Below are 7,120 nucleotides of genomic sequence, written 5' to 3'. Positions count from 1 at the left end.
ATCCACACCGGTGAAACATGTTTAGGTGGTGTCAGCAACATTCATACAGCGTTAGGAGCATACCGCGACGTAATTGTTTTGACGGCGGCCTGCAAAATATGGGGCGCCCTTGTCGCTATTGATTTTGACCACACATTCGACCGCATCGACCACAGCTTCCTACGCACAGTTTTGGAATGCATGGGCCCCTCTCCAGGGTCTGCACAGGTGGTCCTTCGTCTGATCCGCGCAGTGCGTTCCCGCATGATGGTGAACGGTTACTAGTCTGGTCACATTGTTGTTGGATAGTCAGTGCGACAAAGATGCCCTTGTCAGGTATACTACTTGCAGCAGCCTTTGAACCAGCTTTGCATGGTCTACGGAGGCGATTAGCAGGCATCTGTATGTAAGACGTGACGTTTCGTTGTGGTGCATTCTCCGATGATGTGATGTTCCTGGCCATATCAGAGGATGAAATGAATATGGCGCTTCAGTGGCTATGCCAGTACAGGACGGTCGCTGGGAGCGCCGTCAATGTGAAGAAGACAAAATACATTGATGTCGGAGGTGGGCTATCCAACGTAACTGCGGTACTGTTTGACAAGGTGACCGTACTCAGGTGCTTAGGAGTGGAGTTCTGTAGTAATGTATGCCGCACGGTGGCGACTACATACCGCCAGCTATTACACTAGACACGTGCTCTGATGCTGTGTCGAATGGACATGCTCCTAGGACACGGTATTTCAAGACCTATCTTGTCTCCAAACTGAACTATTTTGCGCTTGTCCTTCCCTTGACAGCTAAAATGGCCAACAGGTCAGGCAGCATATGGACATTTCGTGAGTGCTGGTCTTGTTTTTAAAGTCTGATAAGCCTCCCTGATACTGCCACAGTGGGCGGACGGTATCGGTTTAATTCATGTCTATAACTGTGCGTGATCGCTTATCTCAACACTATGTGTCCCATGTGGACCTCTACCCACGCCACGGGCACCCTGATAGCTGAAGTAGCACCATCCTCTCTGAATCCCCCAGTTTCTGTACGACACATTTCACCGGCACTCGCCCACAACAGAGAGTTCTTGATTGACCTCAGCTACTTAAGGTCAGACCTTCCGATGACATGGATACCCAGCACGAAAGACTATTATTGCCTTTATCAACAGCAGCAGCCTTTCAGTACCGTCGCCCACAGACATCCCGAAGTTGGCTGGCACTTAGTGTGGTGAGCAGAACACACGCCTTTCTTACCTACGATGGTGTGTTCACTGTGGCACTTGGTTGTGAACGGGAAGTTTGCTACCCGTCAGAGGCTACTACATTCCAGTCATCTGACAGACGACCCCTTGTTTTCGACATGATCAGGCATTGACTCGGATGCAAATCGCCTCACTTGTGCCGCGACCAACGAGTGCTGGCTACTCACGCAGCGCATGCTGGCATTACTCTTGTGGCGATTGCCAGAGTTTATCTCCCCTGATACGCCCCAACGGCGTATACTTTCCACCGCCCAGGACGAACGCCGTTAACTGGCAAAAAGGCATGGCCCTTTACCACCTATTTAGTGATGCTCACAAAGGCACACTCGACTTTTGGTCCCTACTCATGTCGACACATGCAGGCTTCAGCCACCACCCGACATACAGGACCCACTTCGCTAATTATTTAGGTTCATTATTTGCGGACCCTCCTGCTCACTGGGGCGATCCGGGTATGAGATGCTGAAAATGAAGAATAATCCTAAAGCATACTGATCCTCTACAGACGGAATAGGGGGAACTCCTACCAACAGACGAGATGACTCGGACGCTCGGTTACAGCAGTTGTAGGATCTTTTTTTAATAAAAGTAAATTAATTCCACAAATACAAAAAAAATAATAAAAATAAATAAACCAACATAAACAAACCCGCTAAATCTTCTTCCTGATCCTTCCATCAGAACACGTTGCTTGGCTAAGGCGATGGGATGTCCAGGCTTCGGGTGTCGACCCCTGCCCTACTTATCTTCCTGTTCTTGCAGCGATTCCTAATTAAAAAAAAGTGGTCATGGTGTTAGATTGAAAAAAAATTGGTAGAGCACTTGCCCGCGAAAGGCAAAGGTCCTGAGTTCGAGTCTCGGTCCAGCACACAGTTTTAATCTGCTAGGAAGTTTCAGATAAAAAGTGGTGTAATGGTTGGGTTAGGAACTTCAGAGTAGTCAGACACATCAACATCAGTGTATCAGTGCAGGATGCCTAGTCTATATGTTTATTGTTTGGGATGGTATCTTGATACGCATAGTGTTCAATTAAGTACTCCGTCTTCAGGCCATGAGTGGCCTACCGCCGTGTCATCCTCGGTGGAGGATGCGGATAGGAATGACATGGGATCAGCACACCGCTCTCCCGGTCGTAAGATGGTATTCTTGACCGAAGCCGCTACTATTCTGTTGAGTAGCTCCTCAATTGGCATCACGAGGCTGAGTGCACCCCGAAAAATGGCAACAGCGCATGGCGGCCTGAATGGTCACCCATCCAAGTGCTGACCATGCCCGACAGCGCTTAACTTCGGTGATCTCACGGGAACCGGTGTAGCCACTGTGGCAAGGCCGTTGCATAGTTTTCGATTAAAGTGCTTCAAAACTTCGGACGCAACGGAAAATTTCAGTTTACAGCAACACTACAATAGCTTCCTCGGAAGACTACGGACACTTGAAGGGTGAAGAACGAGAAGCTGATGAGGAAAAAAAGGGGATAAAATGCTTTGAAGTGATATGACTGAAGCAGATATTCATCATACAGGAGCAGAGAAATTAAGATCTTAATAATTTTCCCAACATTTTCACTAAGAAAATACATTTCTTTTTTTGTGGAGGATGAATGAATTTGCAGTTAGATCAAGCTATCCCGGCCAGAGTCCCGAACTCTATGCAAGTGTTCCAAACTCCATGTTGCCGTGAACTGACTCTGCATGGGGCAGCCTTAGAATTCTGACTTTGCTATGCCATGAACACTCATTCAGCTGACTGCCTGAACTGCAACAAATGAGTCAGACATACTTTAGCAGATCTGGTGGGTAATCTATGTTTACGTTGCGTCTCCACATGGGCACTGCTGAAATATTGATTATGTGTTGCCCATGTAACTCAATAAACTTAGCTGTACACTGAATTATGACAACTGTAACAATGAATACATCGCACTGTGCATGAGAGACGATTTACACGTGACAGAAAAACTTTTTCTTAAGCCACTGTTGTTTTCAAAGTGAGAAGGGACAATGTAATGTACACTCCTGGAAATTGAAATAAGAACACCGTGAATTCATTGTCCCAGGAAGGGGAAACTTTATTGACACATTCCTGGGGTCAGATACATCACATGATCACACTGACAGAACCACAGGCACATAGACACAGGCAACAGAGCATGCACAATGTCGGCACTAGTACAGTGTATATCCACCTTTCGCAGCAATGCAGGCTGCTATTCTCCCATGGAGACGATCGTAGAGATGCTGGATGTAGTCCTGTGGAACGGCTTGCCATGCCATTTCCACCTGGCGCCTCAGTTGGACCAGCGTTCGTGCTGGACGTGCAGACCGCGTGAGACGACGCTTCATCCAGTCCCAAACATGCTCAATGGGGGACAGATCCGGAGATCTTGCTGGCCAGGGTAGTTGACTTACACCTTCTAGAGCACGTTGGGTGGCACGGGATACATGCGGACGTGCATTGTCCTGTTGGAACAGCAAGTTCCCTTGCCGGTCTAGGAATCGTAGAACGATGGGTTCGATGACGGTTTGGATGTACCGTGCACTATTCAGTGTCCCCTCGACGATCACCAGTGGTGTACGGCCAGTGTAGGAGATCGCTCCCCACACCATGATGCCGGGTGTTGGCCCTGTGTGCCTCGGTCGTATGCAGTCCTGATTGTGGCGCTCACCTGCACGGCGCCAAACACGCATACGACCATCATTGGCACCAAGGCAGAAGCGACTCTCATCGCTGAAGACGACACGTCTCCATTCGTCCCTCCATTCACGCCTGTCGCGACACCACTGGAGGCGGGCTGCACGATGTTGGGGCGTGAGCGGAAGACGGCCTAACGATGTGCGGGACCGTAGCCCAGCTTCATGGAGACGGTTGCGAATGGTCCTCGCCGATACCCCAGGAGCAACAGTGTCCCTAATTTGCTGGGAAGTGGCGGTGCGGTCCCCTACGGCACTGCGTAGGATCCTACGGTCTTGGCGTGCATCCGTGCGTCGCTGCGGTCCGATCCCAAGTCGACGGGCACGTGCACCTTCCGCCGACCACTGGCGACAACATCGATGTACTGTGGAGACCTCACGCCCCACGTGTTGAGCAATTCGGCGGTACGTCCACCCGGCCTCCCGCATGCCCACTATATGCCCTCGCTCAAAGTCCGTCAACTGCACATACGGTTCACGTCCACGCTGTCGCGGCATGCTACCAGTGTTAAAGACTGCGATGGAGCTCCGTATGCCACGGCAAACTGGCTGACACTGACGGTGGCGGTGCACAAATGCTGCGCAGCTAGCGCCATTCGACGGCCTACACCGCGGTTCCTGGTGTGTCCGCTGTGCCGTGCGTGTGATCATTGCTTGTACAGCCCTCTCGCAGTGTCCGGAGCAAGTATGGTGGGTCTGACACACCGGTGTCAATGTGTTCTCTTTTCCATTTCCAGGAGTGTATATCACTATCAAATAAGTAATACTCAAACTAGTGAGCAAGTGAAAGGAAACTGTAATTTGCTTAAAGTTCCACAAAATTCTTAGCGTTATTGAAAGACTTAATATTTAGTAATAACATATACTTGTATGCAGTGAGTATAAACATGAACAGTGGTGAGCAAATCTTTGACTTGAACAATCGAATGTAGACAGTATATAGTCATAAACACCATGAATACTTCACTGAGTTTATATACATTGATGCACGGCGAGCAGAAGGTATGGGAAACTTTGTGCTGAGATTAATCTCGCAAGTTCTATCGTCAATTACGCAAAACCATTTCTGCACTGCAAATGAAAATATTCCCATTGCACTGTGACTGGTAACTTTTTCTCATGATGGTTAGTGATCTCGTGTGATGAACAGACCGACAAATCTCAAACCAATGATAAGTTTGGGTGTAAGATATCCCTTACAGGGACTAATTAATAAATTTTCAAATGTTATATGTGTTGTTAGGCAGGGAGTGGTCTGTAGTCCTTAATAATGAGCAGTAAGTACTATCACAACACAAAGTTACTGTCAGACAGCTGGCAAATTAATAATAACACCATCAGAGGTTAAGTTCAGTAATACTGAATATTGGTGATAGTCTTACAAGTATCAATAATATTGTGTAATATTGAGCATCACGTGGAAGATGTTAACCTTGTATGATGCTTTAGTAGAACTATTATACTATTTTTGATGTCTTTGATTTTTGGTATGTGTATGAACGTACAACAAAAAAAAGATTTTGTAAACTGTATACCTATGCATTTGTGTTACTTATATTGTGATGTAGCTACATATACATCACCCATATTGATATTCATATATGTTTTCGTATAGTTCTCTCACCATTTTTATGTGAGACATATGTATTTGATTATACCTATGCATTCGTATTACTAGTAATGTTATATTGATACATATATATACTATTCGTTTCGATATGCAGATATGTTTCAGTTTCATTCTTACAACATTTTATGTGACACATTTATAACTTTTTATGCAGATGAAAATAAAAAATTAAAATCATTTTTTTTAGCTTGCACACAAATATATTTGGATTATTTGTGGTATGATAAACAGATACTATGTGTGTTCCTGTTCACATACATTGTCACAAAGTGGGAATGATGGTGAATACCTACCTGTGTAAACTAAGTGTGACTGTGATTTAATGGCTCTGTATTCAGTGAACAGTACGTCTGAATTAGATTGTAGGCTGTCAGTGAGTGAGGCAATGCAACTTTGTAAGATAAATGAGTGACTGAGGAATTTAAATAGAAAATAATTGTAAATTTGAAATAAAAAGATGAATGAAATTGTGTGAGCTAGGAATACCTCTGAATATGACGTTCCACGAAATAAAGTTTTCCTTTAGACCAGCAGTTAATTCGAACATGTGTGTAAAATAAGTGTGAATGCATTAATTGGTAAAATGATCTCTGACGAAGGTCCTTTCTCTTACATGATAATCTGTGCCATAACGAGCACACAAACTCAATGCTAGATGAATGAAAATTTCTTTGATGAACTTGTGCTGTGGCAAGTCTAAGCATAACTACATCTGCACATATTTTGAAAATTAAGGAGGAGTGATATTACACTTCCGTTTTGCTCAAACCTATAATATGCCATAATTAAACACTAAAAAATTAATAAAACTCATTTAATCTAAAGTAACCCCAAGTCATACACACTCGTAAGAGCAAAAGTATGATTGCGGTTTCCAATTCTAATTACTGTATTTCCAGATTAAATTCTTATTCTGGAGGTCTGTTTCGAAGAGGCTGGGAGTCTTACTGAGTGGAGGCTGCACAGACTGCCAGCTCAGCTGTGGATGCAGCCAGAGTCCAGCCATTAAGAGGAATCATAGAGCTCCCGCCAAGGGAAGGGCGAGAGCAGGTAGAAAGTTCAGATCAGTGTATTTCATGTGGAATGAACTACACCAAAGAGGAGCCGTTTGTTTTGTGTCCCAAACGATGGAAAGTTATTCTATCACGTTTTTATGTGGACTATCTGTTGGCGCCAGAGATGTGCCGTGAACACGAGGGAGCGTCGTACCGTGGTGGCCTGTCTTTCGCAGGAGGCCAGTACTCTGGAAAATGCTATACTTAAAGCAGTGCAGAGTCACGATTTCTGAAGTAAATCGATACTGGAGGCAATCCGGTTCTTTTTTGTGTAAGAACACGGAATCTGCAGCTATCAGGCTGGCACCAAATTAACTGCCTTGTTGCTGAGTCTGTTAAAAAACAGTAAGAGCAGCTACCATCGGATAATGTGTATAAATTGTAGATGTGGAGAAAAGAAATCGCTGTGATTATGTGCCTGGTTGAGTAAGACGTGAAAAGCGGACGGATGGTGGGAGTCAAGAGCTCATTTCTCAACTCCAGCACAAAAAATTCACACAACTGGTTA

General features: G+C 45.4%; 1 pseudogene; it reads right to left on the bottom strand.

The window, feature by feature from the left end:
* Nucleotides 1-2,456: 2,456 nt before the first annotated feature.
* LOC126104511 (5S ribosomal RNA) lies at nucleotides 2,457-2,574 on the bottom strand (annotated as a pseudogene).
* Nucleotides 2,575-7,120: the final 4,546 nt, after the last annotated feature.

This window comes from Schistocerca cancellata, chromosome 1, assembly GCF_023864275.1.
Source record: "Schistocerca cancellata isolate TAMUIC-IGC-003103 chromosome 1, iqSchCanc2.1, whole genome shotgun sequence".
In the NCBI taxonomy this organism is placed as follows: Eukaryota; Metazoa; Arthropoda; class Insecta; order Orthoptera; family Acrididae; genus Schistocerca; species Schistocerca cancellata.
This window is presented reverse-complemented; position numbering and strand designations above follow the sequence as displayed.